At 43.6% G+C, this 26,364-nt stretch overlaps 1 long non-coding RNA gene across 5 annotated transcripts; it reads left to right on the forward strand.

The window, feature by feature from the left end:
* Positions 1–895: 895 nt before the first annotated feature.
* LOC117310813 (uncharacterized) lies at positions 896–21,000 on the forward strand. Of its 5 annotated transcripts, XR_012329535.1 has the most exons (4): positions 896–16,542; positions 17,350–17,436; positions 19,670–20,075; positions 20,535–21,000. It is a non-coding gene; the product is annotated as an uncharacterized lncRNA (long non-coding RNA). The 5 variants fall into 5 exon arrangements; XR_012329533.1 differs by having other exon boundaries at positions 896–17,436; XR_012329534.1 differs by lacking the exon at positions 19,670–20,075.
* The last annotated feature ends 5,364 nt before the right edge of the window (positions 21,001–26,364 follow it).

Raw genomic sequence — 26,364 nt, forward strand, 5'->3', positions numbered from 1 at the left:
GTGCCCCTAACGAAGAGTAGCCCCCACTCGCAGCAAGTAGAGAAAGCCCGTGCTCAGCAAAAAAGACCCAACACAGCCAAAAATAAATAAATAATAGGAAACTCTTTAAAAAGAAAAGTACACATAGGATAATTGAGTTATTGTGAAGGAAGGAAATTTTATTTATCTTCTTTTGTAGACTTAAAAATGTTCAAATATAGTCTATAAAAAGTTCAATATTTTAAAAAATTAGAAATAGTAAACAATTCCTCATTACTCTTTATTGTCCAGCATCCACCTCCACCCCAGCACCTTTCACATCTGCTCCACCCCCCACCCCCCCAGCCCCACCCTGGGTCTGCAAACTTGTTTCTCTCATTACTATCACCTGTGTTCACCACACACCTAAGGCTGTTGTAGTCATTCACATGGTAATTAGGGAATTTTTCTTTACTGAGGCTAAGGGCTGTACTTATTGTTTTTAGTGAAAATCTCTCCCATGTGTTCTGTGAAGTCACAGCATTAATGGAGTCTGGAACAAGTGGGTGTGAATGACGGAAGGAGATTATTTCCACATCAGTCTCCCTAACAGGGTGGTGAACATAACTGGCATTAGTATTTCATGGGTGTACTTAGAAGATCCAAGCCAAAAGGAGAAACCTGACCATTTGGCAAAAGACGGACCAATTCAAGAATAAAAATAAGTCTCTTCTCACATGTTGTTTCATTGTAAGGAACTCAGCCAACACTTGTCCGCCTCTGCATACTTATGCAGGGTCAGATGAAAAACTGAGCAGGTAAAGATGAGGAAAGGGAAAGCAACCAAGAGAATCCTGGCATTTAAAGCATTGTTAGGCATTCCAGGCATGAATCCCCAGCCACTCACCTGGGAATGAGCTCTACCACCTAACCCCAGGCATGTGTAGATATGGTGAACCCCCCCTCTCTCCAGCGTCAACAATAAGGCAGTGTAGGCTACTGCACATAATCAAGACAGTAATATTTTCATTTACACATAAAACATGAAAATCCTTGGGTGTTGTACTTTTATTAGAGCTACTTTTTCAGAGTTATTTCATTAATGTTCAGTTCCTAGGAGTTACACCAAACTACAGGAAACCCGCACAATGATCAGTTGGGGAATGTTGACTCCACAGAAAGAACACCACTCTCAAATGTTTCATGAAATAATTCTTGATCAAACGCACTAGGATTTTTTCTCCAACACCCGCCCCAGTGCTTCAGAGGCCCCACCCTCCCTGCTGTGCCCTCTCCCCACACCCCGGATGCCCTTGCCCTCAGTCACCTTGGTTCCTCCCCATGTGGGAATCAGGCAACATGAGGGCCTCAACCATTTTGCTGCCCTCCATGGCCTTGGACCATGTGGCCAGGCCACTTTGGATCTACTTCATGGTGGGGAAAACAATCCAGGGACTCATGTCTTGTTGGAAGGTCTTGTCACACAAATCAGGGCTAAAAACCCCTTGCACAGGAAAGCAGCAGGAGTACGCACATCATAAGCCCACTGTTGGGTACCACAATCCACACAGAGCAGACACGCTCATCAAATACAGAGTGAAGTTTAATTTGGGGTGAAATTTAGTCGACACCTTCAGATACATTAGCGAAAGAGTAGGTGGAGTTCTGTCCTACTAAATGTCATGGGGAGAAACATTCTTCACTTCATAATATTTCTATAGGAAAGTATGTGTCAACTGTCAAGTGCTACCCAAGTCAATGTTAATCATTAACTACTGCATAGACAAATACTGATAATGTGTCATGAAGAGGGGTGGATCACAGCCCTTTGATCCTGAGATTCTGAAAAGAGAAAACATTCCTTTTGAGACCCTGTGATTGAGATTTACCTACGTTTGCTCATTTATCTTTCGTACAACCCTGTTACTTATAGATTAGTTACCTTTTAACAAGTAACATAAGCTAGGTTCTGAAATTTTGCTTATGTGAGAAGATCATGCAGCTAGAAAATGACAGAGCTAGAATTCAAACGTAGCTCAGGCTGTTTCTGAATCTCAAATTCCTAAATATACTGGTGTTGAGGTGTGGATCCCAGATTCAAATTTCACCTGGATATGTCGCCTATCAAATCAGTGGCTGGAATCCTCCCTGTTATCATAACACTTCCCCTCCAGTCTGTTCACACAATGACTACCGTGCTTAGGTTCTCCCAACACAGGAATCCTCCAGTGCATTGACCCAGCCTCCCGATCATTCCCATGTCTCCTGAGTTTTATGGAACAATTCTCAGGTCCCTCTGACCTCTCAGCACAGCTGATGATCAAGACCCCAATGAGAGATGACAAAAAACTCCTCTTCCTATGGCTGCATCTATCATATGTATCTCCCAATGAGTTTTATAAATATCTGCATCCTACCAGGACATGATCATAAACCATTCTCCCATGCTTTGCACACACTTTGAATGTTCCCCTTGTTTCTTTGAATCCCTGAAATTCTCACCTTCCCTCACTTTCAACAGTGTGTTCACCTCCTACAATGCAGATGAAGTAGCATATTCGAAGAAATGTGTCAGCTCACTGTCATGAAGTCAACACCTATTCCTGAATCTTCACCCATTGGCGATGCCGCTCCTGTTTAAACTGAAAGTCATTTCTACTCCTGGATAAGCCCATTTTTCTCAAATGAATCCCCTTCCCTCCTGTTCTCTGGAGGTTGTTTTATTATTAATTGTAAACTGAAGCTCTTCTACCAGCGAACACCCCTCTCTTCCCAGTCCATTCCCTTTCATCTTTTTCAGTTTCTTCATTCTTGAAACAAAATCTCTGAACCAATTTTTCTCTAGTTCCTGCCCAATGAATTTCCTCTTTCCAAAGTAAACTGAAAGAGCAGTGCAGGATTAGTGACAATCTCTGGGCGCCCCTCCCACAGTTTGATTTACTAGGGTTGATCTCCCTGTTACTGTTGACTTGCGTATACATAAACCTTTATAACATTATAGTTATCTCTCCGTGATTAAATCCAATGAATGTTTCTCAGTATTTTACTTGAACCCAAGCAGAATTGGACTATGACCTCCGTCAGGAAATTTATATTTCCAAGGTCCTCTGACATCACAAACTCCCCACTGCCTTTAAACTAGTCAGTTCCTGCCAGTGTACTGTGCGCAGTTCTCCTCAAACAATACTATTTCAACATCTCAAGACTCCATTGTAGCCCTCTTCTCTCTTTTTACTATATACACCATCTTCGAAAGCTGTTATAATTATTCAGTCTTCTCCTGTTACCACTATGATAATAATGCGTAAAAACGAATGCTAGATTTCATTTCTGAGGTGTCATCCATAATTGCATGGGAAGCGGACACCTACAATGAAATGTATATCAGACAGAAGCCAGGAACTTCCTCCCCAAATAAAAACTACTACTCCTCTCATCGGCAGTTTCAGATAGCGGCTCCACTAATTATTTGGGGCTCAGTCATTGACATAACGTCCCAGAACCACACAAATAGAACCAAGCATCGATTTTATCTCTACAATGAGCGCTCTCGTCTCTGTTCATCTCCTCCCTGATATACACATACATAGTTCCAGCTACACTTATACCACTTCACTTTCAGGTTAAATGTCAGTGCCTCAGAGATTCCTTCTTTAAATTACTAGCTGAGTAACTCTCCTCTCTCTGTTGTCTTGAATAGAACCTACAGGCAACACCCGTAATATTTCTCGATATCTCTACTCATCATTTTTTTTTTCTTTTCTTTTTTCCTGTTTTCCTCTCTGGACAAATTGCAGAAAAGTAAACCGTAGAGTCATAAAGCAAGTTTCTCTTGACTATTACATAAGGATTGTAAATGCACAGAGATTCCATGTACACAGTAACCTAATCTACTCTCAGATGGCCTGTGACCAATGTTCTTTAATCAAATTAAATAACTATCTTTAAGTTAATAATTCTTTGAATAATAAATGACTTTGATTCCTCCTGGGGAAAATTTTATTTAGTAATCACCAGAAACAAAATGTGTGGGAAAACTGTGTTTGTGTCTTTACTTAAGTATGCAGCTACCACACTCCAGAGTTCAAAGTTTTAGTCTTTTTCTATAGAATCAGGCATAGAATTGTCTGTGGGCTCCTGTTAATAGATCTGATAACCTCATATATTGTATAATCATAAAGAAAGAACTCCTTTAATCTGGATGCCAATCAGGATAAATCTAATGAAGGAACAACTTCCCTAACACAAACGTTTCCTTCTCAACACGTTAACCTCTTAGATACATGTAAGGAAAGTATAAGAGATTCCTTTAATTTGCTAATATTCTAAAAACCTCCAAAAGCAGTCTTGATGCCTTGGCCGGAGGTCTCACTGTTTTGTGAATTGTGGCCAGTTCTGGGAAGAGAATTGCAGCTGGAGGATTAGTCTTTATATAAATATGTTTAACCTACAAACAGCCCATCAGGCTGTGGGTTTTGTGTGGCTTTATATAAGGACTGGTGTTGTTTGATTTTATGAAACATTCAAGGAAGATATTTTTAGGGTTTTATAGCATCTGTATTTTAATACCAAGGTAAATAATAATTAAATTATAATCAATTACATGAAGTTTCCAGGGAGGCAGGAGAGAAAAGAATACAATTGGAGAAATTGGGTTTGGCCAAGGAAGAGATGATTCTTCAATTCTTACTATGGGCTTGGGAATAAACCGTGAGGAATATTTGTAGATTTTGTGACAGTGAGCTGAAGAATTTCCTCAAATTATCTGATTAATCTGTCTAGTAGAAGGTGGTCCCTTTTGTGGAAAGTGGCGAAAATACTGAGAATGATTAAAAATCAAAAGATATGGAGAAGGTCTGAAATATTTGTGAGGCATAGAATAAGACTGAATCATCTAGATATAGTACAATGTCCAGGGATATTTGAAAGATGTTGGGAGATTTGTGAACCCTACCAGATTTAATATCCTAGTTAGATTCAGTCATGGAAGAAGCAGGTACTTGGAGCCCTCCAAGATTGGAATCTTGACCAGCAGATGTGATGAATTTGGAAGGAATATGGAAAGAGGAATATGGAAATTGTTGGTCTTCATAACTATATGTTGAAATTACTTGATTTGATTAATTTGGAATAAAAATGAAGACGGTTGGCACACATGTTAGGAGACTGGGGTCAGTGCACTGGAGGTTCTCCTAGCATTTGGAGCGAGGGAGGAAACTGACTAATAACTTGGAATATCATGGGTTAATTACCTTTAAAAACTCTGATTTTTATTTCCTAATAAATAAATTTAGGAAACTAATATTTCCCTTATGAGAAACAGTAGCCAAAACCTTCTGAGTTTGACCGTGGGAAACAAGATTACTCCTCTTTTCTCATAGACCAATTCACATTTGCAGGTGGGGGGTTGTTCACTCCCAGGTAAAGATTTATGGGTTCATGAGTCTTAGGTCTGAAAACTCTAGATAGGGTTCAAGTCTCATGGCTTTCTTCCCTTTCCTTGGATTTGCCTGCTCAGAGTAAACAGTGTCTCTGAGAGAGAATACTAGCAGCTGAGTTCTTGGCAATGTGTCCCCAGGTGAGTGGGGACTTGCTCTTTCTCCTGGTATGGTAACTTTGTTTCCGGTGGATAGAAAGGTGTCACCACTTGGACTGAGTGCTCTAAGTGTATCCTGGTGGAAGTGAAGGCTCTGAGCACAAGTCCTGTCGTCTGGCAACTCTGTGAATATCGTGGAGTAGGGCAAGAGCTAATACAGCAACCGTCTCTTTTCCAACATTTACACCGAGGTGCTCCAGACTCCATGAAGGCTGTGATGGTAAAGAGGGCACATGAGAGGTTGTATTTCTCTCCCCTCAGCCATGGGCTTGACGGGGGTGTGACTCACTCCATAAGCGAGTCTGCGGTGCAGTGAACTCTGTCCTGTGATGGGCACAAGTGGAGGGTTGAGCAAGAACAGAAGTTCAACGTCTGGCAGGGGAGGAGGTGTGTGGACGGGTGAGTTCAATACGTCCAGGGTCAGAGATGTTGGCTAGAGGGCTGTGCAGAGCTGACGGGGTAGGAGAAAGAGAAGAAGCCCTTCAGCAGGACTGGCCCAGAGGGGAGGGTGGGGCCAATTTGCTTTTTTTTTCCCTTTGTTTCTCCAATTTTTAATCTGTTTTCTCAGAATACAATTGACTATTTTGAAAACTCTAAAAAGTCACAACAAAATACTTCCATTCATTCTTGTTCCAAACCAGCCATTTTCCCCCTGTTTAGGTAACCTTTGTTCAGAAACTGGAATCACTTTACAGAAAGCATTTTTTCCTTAATTGGTGCATTGAGTAGGATATAGTAGGTAGAGGAACACTTAGGAAATCGTGACGATATGTGAAGCCCTGGAGAGCCCTGGACCATCGAGAGTCTCCGATTAGTCTCTGAGCAGGGAAGACAGGAGGAATCTACAGGAGAGACAATGATAGTCAAAGCGATGAGGTCCCAGGAAACGAGGAGGGAAAGAGGGACCTCAACCCACAGGAAAGGTCAGTTGGGGATCATCTTACAGTTTGGCAACCCCGGGACCACTGGCTTGTAAAGTTGAGCCCGTCTGTCCTCATATCTGGTGATGAATGCATGGTCTGTGTCGAGGTTAGGTAGGCAGCAACTGCGGACCCCAAGTTGTATACACAGTCTGTTCACTCACACAAAATGGTGGACATGGCATCAAGGCTCTCTGACTTTTTAATGACTCATTCACCTGTAGCTTTTATTTATTGGGTTTTGTTATGTTCAAACATGTCATGTCAGCTCATTTAATCACTCAACTCTCTTGAAAGGTTATTAAAGTATTTCCCACATGAGAACAGTGAGGTTTGTATTGGGGAATACTTTGCTGTAGTCACTGCTGATAAGTGGCGGAACATGTAAATTGCCTGTCTTGTGCTAAGTCTGTAGATTTAACTGAAAGTAGTGGGGAGCAGGGATATTTATGAATCCCCAAGTACACATTTTTTAATTGCCAGTCAGCTCACAGTTAACATTCTGTTGTGGACTGTGCAGGTTATTTCACACCACCCCTCATGTGATGGTCCTTTACCATGAAAGTCACTCTGTATTCAGAGTGTGCCCATCTCTGTGATGCACCTGAAAGGCATACGCCAAGTCAGCCCAGAAGAACATTGGATTTGATGTCAAACAGGTTTGGGCTTTTGATACACACAACTGCCTTTTCTCAGTACTGTCACCCTCGACCATCACCTCTGGACATTTGGGTAAATGGGGCAGCCTGAACCAGAATGTCCTGCATGTTTTTAGGAATCAGTGACTTTGAAGACATGTGATTGTGAACTTCATCCAGACCTGGGGTAATGTCAATTGCAGGTTTCTTTGAGTGAAATGTCTCTGAAATCTTGTTGAAGTCAATGTAGAAAAATCCCTCCAATAGTGTCACAATTCTGTGAACGTATCAATCTTATTAATCTAACCTTCCGTATATTCCTTGGCCTTAGAGGAAAGGATGGCTCTGTGGCGACTGGTGCTAAACGTTAACGCAGCACCCATTGTTTCAGTCTCTCCCTTCTGGTGCTTTTCCTCATCCTTATCTCACCAACATCCCAGCCATTTTATTTTTCGTTTGTTTTACCCTTCAAGATATATTCTAATTGTCAATATCCTATAATATGTTTCCAATTTCTTATATATTGCTCCATTTCATACTTTTTCTCTGTGTTAAAGATCAATTTTAAACATGTTCACAGACAGTAGCTTCAGGAAGAAGCCATTTATCTGAAGGTCAATAGTAAGTTTACGGGAATAAGCCCCGCTGTCCACATAAGAGATATGATCTTAGGGTAAGAGGAATTCAGCCCAACCATCTGACTGAAAGGGGACTTAAACGCTGGCCCGGCAGAGGTTTTTGAATAGTTTTCATTTGGAACCATTTTTCCCCAAAAACAAACTGTACCTTGAGTTTCAAAAGGGCAGTTGCTTAAATGTAGTTCATGTATATAGTGTTTGAAAAATAAAGAAGGCCGAAAACTTAATCAGAAAACGATGGCAGTGAGAGGCTACAAGTTAGAAAAATCTATATGAATTCAGCAAAGTGAGACTCTATGTGAATATAAGTAACATGGTGGGGTTGGTAGTTAGTGGAGACCATCACTGAGGGAGCAGCCTAGAATTCATATGTAGAGAAGTATAGAAATGAATTTTATGTGAGCAAACTTTTAATAGTCTTTCCTTTCCTTATCAATAGTAGGGACTTCACACTGGAGAAGAGCCCACTGAATGTAACAAATATGAGGAGATTTCACAAAGAACTCAACTATCACGCCACATGAGTGACCTCTCACAGGACAGAAACCCTATGCTTGCAATCAATTTGGAAGAGCCTTCAGCCTTTATTCATCTTTGAATTAACATAAGATAATTTATACTGGAGTGAAACCATGCAGGTCTCATCAATGTGGGAAGGCTTGTAGACAATGCTGTAACCTTAGATGTCATGAGAAAACTCACCCTGAAGTGAGCACCTATATATGTTATAAACGTGGCAGATAGTTTAGCTGCAGCCTCACATTTAAATACACCAGAAACTCACACTGGAGAGAACTCTTAATGTGATAAATGTGGGACACACTTCAGCAGAGCCTTAACTTCTATTCACACTGATGAATTCACAAGGTGAGAAGCCCTCTGTCTCAAAACACTGTAAAATCTGGTGCTTCAATTATTCTATTCCTTTTATATTTTCACTCAATGTGCCTCTTAAGACTTAAAATTGAATTACAAATAAACTTAATTTTTTCACAAGATTCCTAGTCCTGGAGAATTTTTGGACCCGGCCATGAAAATTCCAAGAAATTTTGCAGGGGTTTATTCCTGCAACAGAATTTCTTAGCCAAAATGTTTTTTCCCCCACAAAGAACAGATAGATATGTCAGAATGAAGAAAGTGGAAGATCATTCCAGAAACACAACATTGTAAAACAACTATAGCCCCAATAAATAAAATAAGGTAAGATAAAAAAAAATCATTGCAGACATGGAGAGTTCCATTTTCAGATTTGGAGAGGGTAGGGCCTGCCTGATAAGGTCTTGCTCCTCTTCAGATAAATTGCTTTTCCTCTGTTGGCCTAAAAACATTCATTATAACCCTAAAGTCCACGGATGTCTAATGGGTGAAAGCATGGTATTGTAGGGGGCTATAAAGCATGGGATGTTGCCTGCAACATTTGTGTCTGTGCTCCTGTCTGTGTACATGCACACGCACACACACAAACGTGCAAGCAAGGGAGAGAGCATATAGCCTCCATCTGAACCTAAAAAGAAAATGTGAGTCTGGAATCAATGGTATAAATGTGTCATCAGGAGAGAGAGCATCTAAGTTACCTTAGTCATTAACTTACGAAATTTTCAATTATTAACAAATATTTACTGAAAGCTTCCAGGATTTCAGAACTTGGCTTGTTATGAGGACTAAAATGTAAATAATACAATGTTCCTATCTTCGTAGAACTCTACATTCTAACGCAGTCAATTCAAATACACTGCAATATAAAATTTCTGATATTAAAAATCAAACATACATAAGGGTTTACAAATTGTGTAACTACAAAATGTTTGCTCCTAATTTACAAAGAAAAGTTGCCACTTTATAAAACAAAATTGAGATTTATAACAGTATCATTATAGAACTTTGGAAGGCCAAAAATTGTCAAAAAGACTGGGTTTTTAAAAAATATTTTACAAAATTCTGAACCTTTGAAAAGCTATTCTGAAAGATTTGGGAAGAATAAAGATAGATTTCCCTTTCTAACAGCCAAGATAATTGTTCAAAATATTATGAAATAAGTATTTTTAAATTAAGTGTTCAATTACAAAATACACTTTTGAAAATCCATAATGGTTTTTATGAGAATACAAAAACTGCTGCACATGCCCACTAAAATTCCATTTAGCATCCATTTTAATCGAGATTCAATGGGGCACCATTTTATTTATTCATTTATCTTCTTCCAGTTTTACTGAGGTATAACTGACATAGAGCACCGTGTAACTTTACAGTGTATAATGATTTGACTTACATATGCTATGAAATGATTATCACACTAAATTTAGTGAACATTCATCATCTCATATAGATACAAAATTAGCGAAATAGAAAAATGTGTTTTTCTTGTGATGGGAACCTTTATAATTAATTCTCTGAACCACTTCTATGTATAGGAGACACAAGTGTTAATTATCTTTATCATGTGCTACCTTGCATCCCTGGTATATCTTACTAGTGGATGCTTGCAGTTTGGGCCACCTTCATCCAGTCCCACCCCTTCCCACGCCCTGCCTCTGTGGACCACAAATCGGACTGTTATTGGATGAGTTTGTTTGCTTGTTGGTTGACTGTTGAAATATAACTGATCTACAACACTATGTTGCTTCTTGTTACACAACAGAGTAATTTGGAATTTCTATACATTTCAAAATGAGCACCATGTCCTCTGCTTGGGGAGGGGCCAGGGCACCGGCGCTTCTGAGGCCCTGGGCCCCGCCGCCAAGTTCAGGGACATGCCCCTGTCTGCGGAGGATGAGGCAGCCTCCAGGTGCCAGAGGATATGCTGGGATCGCGCCCCTTCTCTCTGTCCTCCGACCCCAATTTCCCGTGGCGGCGGCAGAGACACCGGGCTGGTCTGTGCGCCGAGGGAGAGAAGCGGGTGCGGTTCCTGCCCCGCGGGGCTGAGCCCGGCCGGCGGGAAGCCCTCTGCCGGGCCGAGGATCCGCTGTACCGCCCGGGGTGCTCCCATGACTGCCGCTTCCCGTGAGCGCGGAGGAGCGGGACCATCTCCTGGGCCTGTAGGCCGCCCCGCTCCTCTCCTCGCCGCCTCCAGGGCTCCCGCCATGCATCCAGCACCTGCGACGTCAGCGACGGAGGCAGGAGCTCGTGCGGGGATGGGCCCAGCAGCGATCGCCGCCCCAGCCCGGAGCCCTGCCGTGTGCTCCGCCCGCCCCGCGGTCACTCCTTCCGGACCTGCCGGGCGAGCTGCAGGCGGAGCCGTGGAGACACTGACGCCAGAGGCGCCGTCGGGGTTCTCCTAGCCGGTCCGGCGACACCGGGCCGCTTCCACTTCTGGCTCCACGTGCTTCCCGGTCTGTAGCCTAAGAGCCGATGGACGCAGCGCCGGGCCGCTTCGCTGGCTGCAGGCTGCGGGCAGGGCCGGCACTGGAACAACAACGCGGGGGTCAACTACTTACTGCACCCCGCGTGCTACTTCTTTGATCCTTGTCTCTGGTGTGAAAGGGCCCAGATTTCCCATCCTGGACGAAAGAAATGTTCTTTATAACTGTTTTGTAGAAGGTGCTCTGGCCCCTGCCAAAATAAGACGTTTGGTGACTTGAACTGTCAGAGTCATCCGCTGGTGTTGGCCGTGAGACTGAAGAACAGGTCATGGCCCCAACCCCATTTGGGTGCAGAGAACCCACAACAGCTGCCAGACTCCTCTGGCCATTAACCCTCAGAGAGGCTGGACTCTTAGCGGCTGGACTCCAAGCCAGGCGTGGGGCTGGAAAGGCGGCTTTCTGTCCCTCTGGGAGCCACAGAAGTTAGTAGTGAATTGATGGATGAGGATCTGTGCCCCGTAAATAACTATTGCTGAGAACTCTTTGGGCCCCTGCATGCGGTCGGACAGGGAGCAGAGGGACAGGACAGTCTCACTCACTGCTGGTGGCTGGGGACGCCAACAGGAGGGGACCATACATGAGCAGAGGGGGGCATCCTGGGGGAGGAGTAAATCCCCTCACATCTTGGACAGATTTTGGTAACTTGTTTTTTGTTTTGATTGTAGTTTTCATATTTTCTGGCGCAGGGCTAGTACAATCAATTCGTTTTGAAATGCTGGTCTCTAATGAGGGATGTTTGTACTGTAACTCGAGAGAACAGGCCCTTGCATCCTACATCCCATTGGCCAAATTCCACACCCAGCTTGTGCTGGTAGGAACTGCAAGCTAAGAGTGGTTTTTATATTTTTAAATGGCTGAAAATAATTCATAAAAAGATTATTTGCAACACACGAAAATTATATAGCATTCAAATTTCCTGTCTATAAATAATGTTTTTATTGAAACACAGTTATACTGCTTTATTTACATTTTACTGTAGCTGCTTTTTGGCTACAATGACTGAGCTGAGTAGAAATAACAGACATCATATGGCGAATCTAAAATATTTACTCTCTGGTCCTTTACACAAGTTTGCCAACCCTTGCTCCAGAAAAGTGGGGAAAAAAATTTTTGAAACTCATATGCTGGGATTTATACTTTTAAAACAGTTAAACATTTAGCGAATTTTATCCCTGGAAACAAACTTTAGGTAGAAGTAACTATGTTACATTACTCTCAGTAATCTCAGTTAGAATAAACACTAATTCACAATTATTCCTGCACTGAGGAAGGGAATCCACCTGCAGATATTTTTATTTTCATCTCAGAAATAATCACAAATTAGTGTAACTAAAACCTAGCACCCACACAAATTAGCATCAACTGCAAAAACTGCTACATATTTCTGAGCCTCAAAATAGGACATTGTAAGCCATAAAAGTATTTACTTTAAATTTTGGTTTGGTGACATGTCTTGCCTGTGGCAGTGTTTATCAAAGTTAATTGATCATGGAGAATTTCATCAAGAATCATTTTCTAATAGAAAACTATCAAGAGTTAATGCACTATAATTCACACTGGAGTAAAATAAACCAGAAAAAAATCACATTGATGAAGCAATGAATATGTAATTTACAAAAGAATATAAAAATATATAACAACAAAAAAATCACTTATTACCTTATTTTCTGTTATTAAATATAAAAACATATTATGCAACTTCCAGGTATTCTTGCATCTGGTAAGCCATTTCTTTCTTAAAAGGGCATTATTGCATAATGAAACATATAGGTAAATGCATTTTTAGATTTTTATTTTGCATTTAGGAATACATATAACTTCAAATTTACCACAAGTGTATATAATCGCATTGGGACTCTATACACTACAGAACACACTGGGAAATTCTGGATTTTATGATAATAATGTGTTATTTTGGATTGCTTTGGGCTATCAAAAAAATTAGAAAGGAATTAAGAGCCCAATATACAGAGCAAGATAGCAATCCTCTTGTCTGTTATCCTTTAAAATGGTAACCGGTTGAATTTTGAATAAAATGGATAATGAAAGGAATTTTAAGAGGCACATGCAGCAGAATTTTTATCCTTATAAAAATCGTCACTGATTTTCAAACATGTAGTTTTGAATTCTAACAATTTAAAATTTTTATTTTGGAATATAGAGAAGAGCAAACCTGGATCTTAAGACAGGAAATCTAGCTTTGCTCTCCCCAATTCATGAAGACAAGCTTTTCCAAAATTGAGAATTTTGTAAACTATTTTTACTAACCAGTCTTTCTAAAAATATATAACTTTTCAAAGTTCCAGAATTGAGACTGTTTTAAATGTCAATTTTATTTTATGAAGTGCCAACTTTTTATTGTAGACCAGTAGTGATATTTTGTGACTATACAATGTATGAACATGTCTTTTTTTTAACGTCAGAAATTTTGTTTTGCAATTTATTCTTATTGCCTGCGTTAGAATATAGAGTTCTATGAAGAGAAAGGCGTTCTGCTATTTATGTTTAATCATCATAACAATCCAGGTTCTGAAATATTGGAAGTTCTCATTAAATATTTAATAATTGAAAAGTTTATAAATAAATGAACAGTTTACAAATGAATGAAAATTTATAAATGAATAAACAATGATTTATCTTATTTTTCTCCTGCATGAATCCTTTATGCTAATAATTCCTGAATCGCATTTTCCCTTTATGATCAGATAGTTGTTACACTGTCCCTCCCTTGAATGGGTGTCTGTGTGTGCACTCAGATGCATGTACACACAGTAATGTTGCAGGTAACATCATGGGTTTTAAAAAAAATTTTTTTTAAAGATTTTTTTTTGATGTGGACCATTTTAAAAGTTTTTTTTATTGAATTTGTTACAATTTACTGTTTTCTGTTTTTGTTTTTTGCCTGTGAGCCATGTGAGATCTTAGCTCCCCAACCAGGGATCGAACCCACACTCCCTGCATTGGAAGTTGAAGTCTTAACCTCTGGAATGCTAGGAAAGTCCCCATGATGGGCTTTATAGGTCCTAGAATACCATTTCTCAACCCATTAGACTCCAATGGACCTCAGGGCTATAACGAATGTTTTGGCCAACAAAGAAAAAAAATTGAACTGAAAAAGGGCCAGAACTCATCATGCAGCCTGTACACTCTCCCTAACTAGCCTTCTTGAAGGTTTAATTGACAAAATAGACATTGTCTCTATGGTGACCTTTCTCCAGGAACTTTTTTTAGTACCATTTTTCTACATCAAAGAGTAAAGCTTTAAAGGTAGACTTACCAATGGCTCTCTGAGGGATCTCCATTGTGTTTACGTGATTTAGTATATGCACCCCTCAATGTTCTAATACATTCTTTAAGTAGAACTCTTTTTATGTCTGCAAAGATCTTTTACCTTCTCAGTCCTGAAGATATTTATCTGTTCTTCTTGGACAAAACAAACAAAGAAACCCTTGGCTACAAAATGCTAAGTAAGGATTAAACCACCGTCCGACTCTGAATTCTTGAGTTCTTCCTGTCCAGGTACCCACAATTATTCACCTTTCTTTAAATATAATTAATGTATAATTTTTTAAGTCATACGGGAAATAGTAAATGCAAGTTAAGTAATAGAATTAATTGAAGCAGCAGAGGTTAATCACAAAGTATGTGTGTAATTATCCTTGAAGCCATTCATCCTGAATGTGTATACACATATTTGGACGCTAATGTAAGAGTTAACACACATCATACTATGCTTTACATTTTCAGTTAACATTCATCGTTGTTTCCTGACTGATCCCAGTCTTTGTAATTATGGTGATAATTTTATAAAGACAGAAAGTATCTAACTGATCAACAGTGACAGAGTATTAACAGAAAATGGGCCCATTCTTACGTATCACAATATTTCATGATTTTGAATGACACATTTGAATGAGCTACTGAAGCAGGTTTGCCTCGTTTCTTCTTACTTGATACTGAATATTGCTTGCAGCACTTCTCAAACCCCTTCACCATCTACATCTTTATATTGTATATTTAATAATAAGACAATTGCTGAAGGACTGAATTATTGACTCAATTGCATGCTAACACATTCTTTATAGACTATTTTCCCAGTATGAGTTTTCTGATGTGAATAGCAAGTGAAAGATTTTCCACATTGTCTTTAGAATTGGCATCTCCTCAGTGTGAGCATTTTCTTGTTCAGTCAGGAATAATGAATCACTGAAGAATGTTCTTCCTTCATTACACTGAGACTATTTTTTCAGTGTGAACCCTCTCACGTCTAATGACTCCATGACTAATGGAACGCTAGCATTCATTTCATCAGATTTCTTCTACAGCAGTGATTAGATGGCTTACACCAAGAGGGTTCTCCTCGTAGTAAACCTTGGGATGTCTTCTCTACTGTGTCAGGGATGCAGCCCACTCTGAGTTCTCTGTGTATTCTGAGGCTGGAGCTCCAACTGAAGGCTCTTCCACCATTATTACAGGGCCAGGGTTTCTCTCCACATGACTTTCCTGGTGGTTTAAAAGGGATAATTTCTGGCTGAAGGCTCAATATCCTTGATTACAGACACAGGGTTTCTACTCAGTATGAATTCGCTGGTGTTGATAAAAGTGGGAGCTCTGGGTAAAGGCTGCACCCCATGGATTCCAGACATAGGGTGTCTCTCCTTCGAGTTTTCTAGTGCGTATAAGCATGAGAGCTGCGTTTAAATGCTTTTCCACATTCATTGCATTTGTAGGGTTTCTCATCAGTGTGAATTCTCCCCCATGACTAAGGTTATGGCTTTGACTAAGTGTTTTCTCACATAAATGATATTAATTGTGGTTTCTCTCTTGTGTGAATGTGCTCATGATATTAAAGTGTTGGATGGTCACTGTAAGCTCTTCCACAGTCATTCCAAATATAGGGCTTCTCTTCCGTGTGAGTTTATTGGTGTGAATAAAAGTCAGCTCTCTCGCTACATTACCTTGATAAGGTTCGTCTTCTCCAGTGTGAGCTGTTGGTGTATAAATGCGAGGCTTCAGCTGAATTATTTCCCACGTTCAGGACATTTGCAAGAGTCACTTCAGGGTGCACTCTCTCATGTTGTCTAAGGTTGGAGGGTGACTAAAAACCTTCCACATTCTGAGATCTGCATGGTTTCCCTCTAGTATAATTTGCTTATGTTAATTCAATGATGAATAATGGCTGAAGTCTCTCCCATTCGGGCTGAAAGTGTAACACACGTGGAGTTAAGGTTGTTGTATATGACATGTCCTCATATTCATTGCATTCAGTGGGCTCTTCTTCAGCACGAAATCCCTGCTATTGACAAGGAAAGAGAGGCTGTTAAAAATTACTCACATAATACTCATTCAGTCACTTCTCTTCATGTGATTTCTAGACGGCTTCCTCAGTGATGGTCTTCATTGAAAATCTTCCCATGTTATTTACATTCACAGGTAATGTTACTTTGCTGAATTCACAGATTTTCTATCTGGTAAACCCTCACTGGTCATAGCTTTCTGATTAAGTTTTAGGTCTTCTTTATGTTTCAAACACTATATCCATGAGCTATGTTTAATCAATTACCTTTTCATTGAAGCCCAGGTTAGTGTTTGACATGTGATGTCAAAAGACATGGGTCCTCAGATTGTTCCATCCTTCATTAAATTGATAGAAAATCTCCTGGCCACATGTCCAAGGACATGGAGGGCAGAGCTAGGGTTGAGGCTCTGATGTTGCTGATTTCCACATGGGGAGGAACCAAGTGACTGAGGGCAAGGGCATCCAATGTGGCGGGGGGCGCAACAGGGAAGGTGGGGTGCTAAAGTCCTGGAATGGGTGTTGGAGCAAATGAAGGTGCCTTTCACCAAGAATTATTAAATGAGAACTTTTCAAGAGGTGTCCTTGCTGTGGAGACAGGACTCGCCAGAAGATCATGGTAAGGGTTATCTGGGAATTAGTGTTAATCCTAGGAACTGAATATTAATAAAATAATAACTGAACAGTAAGTCGAATCAAAGTATAACACCCCATAATTTGCATTGTTTTCTGCAAAATGGGGATATTGCATCCTCTACACAAGCCGAGTAGGCAATGCAGCCTTGTTCTTGACCATGGGAAGGAAAAGCGTTCCTTCTGTCTGAGCATGTCTGTGGGTAAGGTGGGAGGAGTCACTCCCAGCTGAGTGGTTGGGGATTGATGCCTGATGTATCTAACAATACTTTGAAAGGCTGGGTTCTCATGGCTGCTTTCTTTTTCCTCAGATTTATCTGCTTGACTTTCAGATTGTCCCTGCATAAGGATGCAGAGGAGGTCAGGTAGTGCCAGAGTTCCTGATAATGAAACAACAGGTGAGAAAAAAAGGCTTACTTTTGTTCCTGTAGTGATCCATCTTTTGCCAAATGGTTAGGTTTGTACTTTGGGTCTGGATCTTCTAAGTGCACCCAGGAAATATTAACGCCAGTTATGTTCACCATTCTTTTAGGGATATGGCAGGTCAGGGACCAATGTAGAAACACTCTCTTTCCCAACATTTACTTTCACTTGTTCCAGCCTCCATTAAGGCTGTGACCTCACAGGAGACGGGAGAGGTTTTTTCCTTCTCTTTTTTGAAAGGTCATCCCTTGGGCTCAGTGGCCTCCTTCATCATGTTACTGGCTGCAGTGGACTTAGGAATGCAGTGAACACAGGGGATAGAGAATAACTCAGAACAGAAATCTCTAGGCCAGTGGGGAGCAGACGTTTCATCAGTTGAGTCCTGTGTTATAAGTGCTGGGGTGATTTGGGGTTTGGTGAGAGATAGCACTAAAGAATCATTTATTTTTCCTAATTTTAAAAAAAGATTAACCTTTTACAGACTACTCATAAGCATTCTGATAGCTTCAAAAAAATAAAAGTAAGTTCCTTAGCAAAATTATTCACATAACTCTGTTCCTTTGTGTTCTTAACCTTCATTCAAATTAGAAAGTTGAATGCAATGTCTACAGATTCTTATTTTCTTAATTGTGACTGTGTATGGAGGAGAAGGGGCATAGTACATAGAACAAAGTGTAGAGCACTGGACAGCAAATGACAGTCTGGGGAGCTCCAAGACCTCACTCCCACACAGATCCATCAGTAAAACAACCAGGATCTGCCTGAATGAGCTGGGATTCTAGCCCAGGGAACCCCAGAGGTGGGAACAATGGGCTTTCTGCTCCCACCATTGCCAGCCCTGGTAAGTGTTCTTATTAGACCTGGAGATGTGTGTGTGTGTGTGCTTGTGTGTGTGCGTGTGTGTGTGTGTTTCTTCTTCCTGACACCCCTGGACTTGCCGAGTGTGCGTCACTGTTGCATGAAAGCTATGCTCATGTGGTGCTAAAGTTATAAGACCCTCTCAGTCTTGTATCTTCCTGCGTTGGATACATAAAATTTCTCTCATAGTTCCAGATGCAAATGTTCAGTTGTCTCCTTGGCTCCTACCTGCAATGGCATGGGGTTGTCTTCCTTGGGAAAGCAGCTCTAGGCTCATGGAGAGAAGAGCTGCACAGGTGTAGGGTGGGCAGAGATAATTGGAGCAACCAAGTGAATTGCTAAGGTCTCCTGATAAGGAGGTAATAGGCTGGGCACTAAGGGAACCCAAGTGTCCAGAGTCAGGGTTCTGACTGCAGAATTCTCCACATTAGCGTGAGGAGCGCATCTCCTTCGCGGCAGCCTCCTGCACAAATCTTCCCAGCCCCGTCCGCTGCTGGGGGCCGGTAGCTCCTAGGTGGACGGCCCGAGACGAACTCGAGCGTTTGGGCGGTCGGAGCTGATCCCTCGCCGACCAGCGATCAGAATCCATCCCGCTGACGTTCGAACCCGTTGTCGGGAGCCACCTGGCGGCCAATTTTATATTATCCCTTCCCTTCTGAGCTCTGGCGACCTTCGCGAGGGATGTGACTCGTCCCCCAGGCGCGGGCCAGATTTCCTTGAGGCCGGCGACGCTGGCGGCGACCATCCCGGTGGTGCGGAGTGAATGGCGCCTCCTGCTCTCACCAGAGATTGAATGTGGAGAGACGTGTGTTGTGGGGCTGGCGCTGAGCTCCCTCGCAGGTTTCTGGGGAGGTCTGCGCCTGTCGACCAGCAGTCTTTTGTGCCCCTTGGCGCCCGCGGAGACGTCACGTCCTGTTACGCGCGACCACGAGAGGATGTCCGTGACCAGCGTCGTACACCGTGTGTCACGATCCGTCGGTGCCTCCTCGCCGGCTGGGGGCCCGGGTCCATCATGGTGCAGTCCTGGCGGTGGGGCTGCTCAACGGGTTCCACTTCAGTTTCTCCGGATTCCACTCGAGGCGGTCACGGGGGCGGATCTTGCCCTGAGGCAGGGGCACAGGATGCGGGTCAACAGACAGGAGCCACCCGGCAGATTGAACCGACGTCTATGCGGGGAGCTCTCGTCCCCACCTTGGTGGCCTCGTCAGCGTGGCGCTTGCGTTTCGAAACTGTTCAGGTCCCCTCACCTCGGACTTTCGAGGGCAAGCGTGTAGGGCGCTCCTGGAGGGGCGGCAGTTCCTCCTAGGCTACGGTGGTCGTAAGTCGTTGTCGTTTCTCTTTGGGAAACAGGGACCGCCCGGAGCATCCGTGATGGTCGGGAGGAGACACGAGCCTGGCCGAGGCCCTGGGTGGGCGCGGTTGTCGGTAGCTTCTCTGAAGAAGCTCTGCAGACAGTGAACGGCCTACAGACGTGCGGGCGCAGGAGAGGACACCCCAGGGCGAGAAAGGGGACCGATGGTGGCCTGAGTCGAGGCCGGTTGTCAGGAGCGTGGCGTTGCGCCTTCGCCCGTGTGCAATCTGGATACTTCCTGTTGAGGTTCACACCAGTTGCATGTCACTTGGCGTCTGCAGCGGCAAGGTCGACCAGAAGGCCAGATTTCGGTATTCGGTCAAGAAGAAAATTTAATGAACTCTTTTTGTCATGAGATTCACTACAATGTGAACATTAGTGAAATAAGAAATCCTAAGATTTACAGTAAGTTGACATTACTGTAATAATTACTATAGTTTGCAGTTCTTTTCACAAAATGTTTATCTATGAAATTTAAAATATATTTAGTACATTTTTTTGTGATACAATTCTGCTAATGAGAAAAATGGAATTGTTTTGCAAGGGGGATGCCATTTAGCTTATTACATGTTCCTATCATCAAAATTTCAGCTGTTAATGCTGACTTATAAGGAGATTTTGCATTGTTTATACATTTCATATTTGAAAATTCTTTTCACACAGATATGTACTACCAAATACTGAAGTTCATGAGCGTGTGATTTTCATTGAGCATACTCATTGCTTGGAAGGAATTTATAAAATTCTGTTTGATTCTTCTATTGATATTTGCCTTTTAGTATGTCATTATATTGTACATTAGTCATTTTCAATTCTGTTTGCAGTTAATTTTAAAGACATTGATTCAAGTTTCTCTACCCACAGAGTCTCTGATTGGTTGAAGATGATGAAGAAGGGTTTTGGGATGCAGAGTTTTCTAAATCCACCTGGAAGCCTGGGAACCTCTCCCTCCAGCCACAAGGCCCTGCCCCACACCCTGCAGAAACCAATCTGGAAAACCAGACTCCAACCTCTGCAGCAATAGACCCGAAGGGTCAGGATTTGGTGAATGACTCACAGCTTCGTCATTTTCAGTCCTTTCCATGTAGAACCAAATGCGGGGAAAGCCAAATATATTCCCTTAAGTAATCACTTAGGACGACCCTCTTCCTATCAACTTGTCTCCAGCCTCCTCACATCACAAGCTCTGGGGAGCACATGCCTTCCTTTTCTTTGCCATCAGAAAGTGTCCCCACTCTTATGTGTGCCCTGAGTCTCAGCCTGATGTGAGTGGTGGTGGCTGACTCCCGTGCTCTATAGACAAGTTCTCAGTAAATAGTGCTTGTTCTCATTTGGGGTGTGTGTGTGTCTTTTTTCATATCTACAGAGCTTAGGATGGCAGGAAGCAAATAAAACTCATGATAATGTTCCCCATGTTATTTTAAAAATCACATTTATTAATCACCATTTTTTAAGTTGAGACATAATTCACATACCATAAAATTCACCCTTTGAAAAGTGTAGAATTTAGTGATTGATAATCTAGTCACAAAGTTGTGCAACCATCGGCACTAATACCAGAACATTTAATCACCTCAAAAAGAAACCTCATCCCCATTAGTCTCTTCTATTCCACCTATGCTCAGGCTGTGGCCACCACAAATGTGCTTTCTGTCTCCACGGATATGCCTATTCTCAATATTTCATGTGACTGGAATCATACAATATGTGCCCTTTATGTCTGGCTTCTTATACTGAATATCATGCTTTTGAGGCTCATGCTTTAGAATGTATCAGTAATGTACTCCTTCGTTTGGCCTAAGAATTTTTCTTTTTAAACCATAAGGTTTTATGTACATTCACATGCCACCAGGGTTTTTGGAGGGTTTTTTTTAATTGTAAAACATATATTTTCCATTTTAACCATTTAAAGTCTACAGTTGACTAACATTGAGTACTGCTTCCCTGCCTGGCCCCAACTTACCTCACTCACCTGGAGCTTCCAGTAGGCCCAGAGGACACAAGCCCAGCCATGCTGCCCTTCCTTGGAATCCCCAACATCATCCATCATGATCATGACCCCACTATTAGTGTCCCTCATTGTAGCAAAAAGAACTCCGGACACTGAGAGACTCTAGTGAAGAGGGTAGCTGCCACCAGGCAAGTTGTTGTGCTTGGGACAAGGAAGCAGTGCCCTGGGACCTGCAGTCACCCTGGGGTCACATGAGGTACAGTGCTGGTCTCCTGAGGGCATATTCTGCTGAGGTCAAGGACAGGCCCCTATGGAGGAGAACCAGTGAACACTTAGGGACATCTCTTGTCATTCTTTTCTTCCTTCCTTCCTTTCTTTCTCTTTTTCTCTTTCCACCCGGAAGAGGTAAAGCTTGACAAGAAAAAAGTAAATGACTTTCTAGACCATCCATATTTCAGGGCTGCCTCATGGACCTGTCCTTATTTTCTCAATAAAAACCCTCCAAGGAACTAAGATGTTCTATGTGTTCCATGCACGCTCACCTGTGTGGCTGCCCCGCACAGTCCCCCATCTTCCCTTCCCTCTTCCAACACTTCACTCCCCTGTGGGGGCTTATTCAATGGCAAAGATTGCTGTGAGTTCCAGCATGGTGTCTGCCTCACCCCCTTCATGACTGTCTTGCTGAACCAACAGCCTTTGTTCTGGCTGCTCGGGAACCCTCGTCTGTCCTCTGCTCAGGGACACTGCTCATCGTTAGCAACACCCAACTGTATTCTCCATTGTTCAGGCCCTGGGAAATCGGCTGTCCTGACCTGGGACAGCTTTAAATATAAGAAATTGCTACCTTCTACCGCTGGGGTCAGAAGGCTGGGTGTGTGGTCCAAGGCTCTCAGAGGTGTTTTGCATCCTCCCAGAATCTCCTCTCACCTCCCTAAGAAACTCTACTACCAGGACACCTCCAACCAACACGCTCCATTAGGTGCTGAGCTGTCAATATTTCCAGCCCAGAAAGACCACAGCCTGTGCTTTGCAACAGGGAAAACCCTCCCCTCTACCTCCAGTCCATCCAAGTGCCCCCACCGTTCCTCAGCTCGCACAGCCCACAGACGGTTTCTGAGTCTGTACAACAGGTGAAGTCCCATAGGTGTCAGGTCCTGAGTCTCTTCCAGCTACCATGTTCCACCCAAACCTACATGACGAGTCCACGGCTCTCTGGGAGTGCAAGGGCCCCTCCCATGTGCCTCTTCTGGCACTGTTGCTGGATCTCCTTCCTCCTTAAATCAGGGCAAGAGGCTTGGTTTCTCTGGGCCTGTGAGTGGGGAAGGGTAGGAGGAGACGAGCGGCCTAGAGAGTCCAGTCTATTCTGCATCCTGTGGGCCCATGACTCTGGTGGGTGGAAGCAGAGGGGTTAATGGGACAGCGAGGCTCTTGGCCTGCTTAGTGGCTCGGGATTTAGGGCACATTCAAGTGGAGGCTGAACCTAGTGGAGAATGTTGGTCAACAAACAATTTCTGCATGTGTAGGAACTGAACCAGTTCACCAAACTCTTTCAAAACTAATAAACACTCTTACTTCTGGCAACAGGGGAAGGGCAGACGATGTTCCAGGAAACTCCTCCCTACCCTCCTGGGAACATTCTGACTGGGTCTTTGAATATGCAACAAATGTCTGCTTTGGTTAAGAAGACATTGGATGATTTGAAGGTACATTCTGGTAATGTAGAAAACTACAGTACTTCAAAATTAAAATCCTATTTTATGATTTAGAATCTACTGTACTTAGATGACTGATAAATTGTTTAATGAAGGCATTGGTAAAAATAAAAGCTGAGAGCTAAAGAGTTCTTTTTTTTTTTTTTTTTTTTTTTTTTTTTTTTTTTTGCGGTACGCGGGCCTCTCACTGTTGTGGCCTCTCCCGTTGTGGAGCACAGGCTCCGGACGCACTGTCTCAGCGACCATGGCTCAGGGGCCTAGCCGCTCCACGGCATGTGGGATCTTCCCGGACCGGGGCACGAACCCATATCCCCTGCATCGGTAGGCAGACTCTCAACCACTGCGCCACCAGGGAAGCCTGAGAGCCACAGAGTTTTAACATTTCTTTCTTCTTTCATAAATTTTAAATTATAGTCTACAACTGTGGCATGCTTACCTATTTGTCCATCTATCTCTCCTTCTCCCTCTCTCTATAGTTTTAAGATGTTTGTCACTATTTTGAAGGTGCCAATTCTTCTGCAACACGCACACTTCATTGTGTAGGAGAAGTGGTAATGTTTGTTCACAGGAGTGTAAGTGAGGAGGTGATGCGCGGTCGGTCTGGGCCACTGCAATATGGTGAAAGAAGGACAGGCATTGTCCAGGGGGGCTGGTCCCTGGACCCTAGGCTCCTGCTTTTATCCAGACATCTGGGGCTCCCTTATTCACTCTTGACCCAGTAAACAGGGTGCCTAGAAAAGCTGTGTGAGCAGCCCTGGCCAGGCGCCCTTCACATACTTCTCTCCATTTACATCGTGGGCATGGAGTTCTCTCAAAGATCTTCAAAGTTCTCAGATCTTCTGCTTTCTATAGGCTTCACTTTTCTTCTTGCCAAGGATGTCACTAAGTAAATCAGCCTATGTACGATTAATATGAACATATAGTGTTGATATATTAATAAATATTATTATATTAAAATAATATTAGTATATCATATTTAACATTTTATTTACATTATATGCATATATATTTATATAGTATTATTTTATTATAATAAAATAAATAAATAAATATAAATAAATTATTAATATGAATATATATTACACCTGCGACTCAGGATTTGCCTCCAAGGTGCTCAGCTCTGCCCACTGAGCCAGACTGTTTGCCTGAAAAAATGACGACTTCAGGGCCAAGTGAAATGTGAGGGGGAGGTGGGCAGAGAAGACCCAACCTGCAGTCACAGTGACGAATGAGGTGTGTTCTCAAGACCAGCTTGAAGCGCACATTCTTAGTGAGGGGAGTGGATGCAAACACTGTCGCCCACCCCGTGCGCCCTGTCTCGAGTGGGGAGGGGAGGAAGCGTCCTCCAGGTATTTCTTCTCCGGCTCCTCCCACCTGACCCCCTCTCCTCCCCAGTCTCTGCTGTGACACTTGTGTTTTGCCACCTGGAGGTGAATTGACCCCTCCCCCACTGTTCTCCTCCATCCTCTCTCTCTTTTCTTTCCCTTCGTTGAGGCTCTCAGGCCTGCTATCAGCCTGGCTGGGGGCCACAGCCAGTCATAAGCACCTTCCCTGCAGCCAGCGAGCTGTCCTTGCCCCATCTTCCTCCTTTCAGAGCTGTTCCATGGGCCTCGCTCCAGGCTGGTCTGTGCTGACGGCGTGATACATGGTGGGACTTCCTGAGTCCCCCGGGGGCTGGAGGCCAAGGTCAGGCACATGGTGGTCCCCACATTGACGTGACAGACCCCAATAAACCCTGCACTACAGGACTCAGGTGGGATTCCCTGGGCTACCACAGCCAAGGAAGCTGGACCCTCCTCATCCCCCTGTCCTCGCTGATTTTAACTTGCATCCTTCGCCATAATAAACCCTGGGTATAACAGATTCAGGGAATTCTGGGAGCTAGAAAAAAGAAGCCGCAGAGGGGGTCCCCGACTCTGCAGTTGGGGTCAGAAGTCGGTGAGGAGGATCTTGGGGCCCCGGAATCTGAAGGACCCCCCTACCAGGGGTGGGATAGGAGACCCTGGGTGGCAGTTAAGCTGAGTCCAAGGCCCTCCTGCGTAGGAGGCTTCCTAGCCCCGGGGATCCTGAAGAGGCCGGCTCCCTCCTCCTCTCCACCTGCAGGCCTGGTCCCTGCTCTTGAGAGATTCCCTAGGGTGGGGTCCTAGTGCTGGAGGTGCCCCGATGCTGTGGCCTCCTGAGTCTCCAGTGAGGATAATGGGAGTGGGGGAAGACCTGTTCACAGAAAGGGAGCTTCTGCCGGAACAGAGCCTGGGTCTGCTGCCCCCGACCCCAGGTGCACTGGGGCAGGAATGTGAGAGCTAGAATTTGGCTAGAATGCAACTGTGAGACCCTGAGGGGTGAGGATTGGCTGACCTGGGCGGCCTGACCCTGCCGGCCAGCCCTCCCCAGGTGTGCCTGCGTTGAGGTCAGTATAAACACCGCTCCAGACAGCAAGAGTCCCTGCAGCTGGGCCTGACGCCATATTCTCTGCCCTGTCAGTAGTCTCGGGGCCGGGCTGCTGGGAGGGAGTGGGGGGCCACGGCTCTGTGGGTGGCCCAGTGTGAATGGGGCTCTGCTGGACTTTCTGCAGGAGTTGCCGTCTGCCACCTGCTAAAGGAGAGAATGTGTCACCCATACCTTCTGCTGGAATTTCTCCCCGGGCAGAGGTGAGGAAGGAAAAACACAGTGGGGGCCGGGACAGGAGGGGTACCTCAGGCAGGGAAATGGAAAGCTTCCAGAAGAGCGCCTGGGGCCAGGACCATCCTGGCTGGCCTGCAGGCACCAACTGGGCCTGCGTGCTGTGGCTGGTGTGACTCCAAGCCCTTTCCTCTAGGCTTTCAAGTCCTTGCACACATTCAGGTGTTTTACCTGGGAAGGGTGGGAACAGTTCAGCAGCAGCTGGCCTGGGGCTCAGCTCACGTTTACTCACAGACGCCTCAGCACCATCCCCCAGCCTTGCGATGAGGACACTCCTTGCGGGGGAGCTGCTGGCTGCATGGGAGATGATCCCCGCCTCTGACCAACTTCAGAATTGTTTATCACTGGAGCA

The sequence above is a fragment of the Tursiops truncatus genome, unplaced genomic scaffold (assembly GCF_011762595.2).
Source record: "Tursiops truncatus isolate mTurTru1 unplaced genomic scaffold, mTurTru1.mat.Y mat_scaffold_39_arrow_ctg1, whole genome shotgun sequence".
NCBI lineage: Eukaryota > Metazoa > Chordata > Mammalia > Artiodactyla > Delphinidae > Tursiops > Tursiops truncatus.